The following is a 2,366-nucleotide window of genomic DNA, read 5'->3' as shown; positions in this document are numbered from 1 at the left end:
TTTAGTCCAGTTTGAGGATTATAATGGTCTGAAAACAACAATGTAATATTAAATATTATAATTGAGACTTTTATTTTTTTAGATCAACTTCCCTATTCCTCCACTCTCCCCACCCTGCTTTCCCCCACCTCCTCCAGGCCTCCAAAATGGTACAACCTATATGAATAGGGCCAGATATCCTATGAATACTCAGTAAATATTAACCAACTGACTGTCTAAATGAATTAATCTATTAGCTTCTGGTATAAACGTTTTCTCTGTCTCTCAAATTCAGATCATTTCCTTTGCTTTCACTAACATGGGCATTCATGCATTTAGTTCAGACAGTTGTTTACTTAGGGTTGTATGGCCTCCACAAATGCACTGCTTCGTAATGGTGCAAGACAGTGTAAGAACAGGTACTCATGGGGGGGCCACCGCCATAGGGAAATGGAAAGAACATGGGCCTTGACCACAGCAGACCTGCGTTTAAAGGCTGCCTCATCAGTAGAATTGGAGCGCTGACACCTAGTGCACAGGGCCATTGATAATAGTGACCGTTTGGGGATGTTATGAGTGCTGTGTGCATTGACCTCTTCAGTCCTCCCCGATACCCAACAGAAGAGGGAAATGGGACGTAGAGGGTGGAATGATTTGCCCACCCTGAGGGCTCACCGCCTGGAATCTGAACACACTCTGAACTCCTCCTTACAACACCTGTCCGTGGGCACGCCTCACACTACATGCTCCTCTCACACGAGCGCTCGGTATCTTAGTTTCCTTTCCCACCTTCCCCCCCAAAAGTGGACCATAGGTTTCAGGTATAACGTCACTTTAATGTCGGAGAGATGTGAAGGTTCTGGCTCTAGGAGCAATGGTCCGTTTGGCCCGCAGACCCACTGTTGGCCCAGGAAGGATGAAGGAGTCAGAATTCGGCTTCCTTGCCCTTGAGGACAGGGAAGAGAACTACAGCCAGATCAACACTGAGCCACTCTGGAAGTTTCTGTGACATCATGAAAAAGGTCCCCCTTCAGTCAGTACGTCTAGTCTGATGCTCTCGTCTTTCCTGATTGCAATTTGGTTTGGTTTCACCTTAAATTCACAGTAAATGTGCCTTCACGTTTGACAAGTGCTGTCCTTGCTTCTGCTCAAAACAAGTACGAAGGGGTCTGTCTCGCCCCAGGCTCAGGGAGAGGGTAGAGGTGTCCTCCGGGTTAGATGTGGTGATGGCTGCTGGAGAACTGGGGGGTGGGGGGGTGGGGGGGAGGGTGCCGGCAACTGGGCAGCTAGAGAGGGGACCAGGGGAGGTGAGTCAGAAAGCTGTGATGACTGCCCCCTTACTGCAGGGGATCCCACTGCCAGCTCTCACCAGCAGGCTTTTCCAGTCCCCTGCAGAAGGCAGTCAGTGCCCCCAGGGGGTCAGAAATCCAGATAGCTAATGCCTTGGAGTAGAAGGAAAAGACAGGGAGCAGGCGGCAGAGTGGAGAAAGAAAGACATTCCAAAGCTTTGGAGCCAAAGTCACCACTTGTGAGATTGGATTCAGTTACCCAAGCTCTCTGAGTGCCCTTGTGTGCAATGGTGATGATACACACAGTCTCGGGGAAGCTGGGCAGCCCAGTGAAACTATGTTCATAAAGGGCCTGGCAGAGGTGGTGACCCTGGAGTGAGCGCCTCGGGGAAAACGCAGCATTCAGGCTACGGCCCGATAAGTGGTACAGTTTGGCTTTTGCTGAATCCTACTCAAAATGTGGTTAGGCAAAAATTAACTGAAGTTAGTCTATTTGGAAACGAAAAAAAGGGGGGGGCGCCTGGGTGGCGCAGTCGTCAAGCGTCTACCTACTTCTTTCTTAGCACGTGTTACTTTAGATTTTTTTAAAAATAGGAAATAGCTTTCATTAAATAATTAAATAACTTTTGTTGGGGAGTTCTAAAGGGTTTGGCTCTCTACATGCACAGCCTTTAAGCTTTTAGGAAATTATTTTACCACTTTGGTACTTTCAGTTTGCTTGAAAGCAGGCCCTCTTGGGTGAAAGGCCCAGATGGCATTTAAAAGCCGTCGATTTCTTTAGGCAACTAGACTTCCTGGCTGCGTAGAGTGTGTTTGTTTAGTTTTGGTCATGTCCTTTTGTGCTACAAGAAGCTACACGATATCAATAAAAGATGTAGCAATTAAATATTTTCGGATTTGCTAATTCTATGTTTTATTTTTTTCTAGGTTTCTTTAGGGCCCACCGTTTATTTCTATATTCTGAGTTTCCCTTGCTAATGAATCCTTGCATTTTAAGTACTAACCATTGAGCAAAGGCCTGCAAGATGGGTAGCAATGTCCGAGAAAACCCGCGTGACACGCTCAGGGCTGGGGTGGCCTGTAAGGGGGTTGAGCCGG

Source organism: Ursus maritimus, unplaced genomic scaffold, assembly GCF_017311325.1.
Source record: "Ursus maritimus isolate PB19 unplaced genomic scaffold, ASM1731132v1 scaffold_7, whole genome shotgun sequence".
Classification (NCBI taxonomy): Eukaryota; Metazoa; Chordata; class Mammalia; order Carnivora; family Ursidae; genus Ursus; species Ursus maritimus.
The sequence above is the reverse complement of the archived record's forward strand: the minus strand, read 5'-3'. Positions refer to the sequence as shown.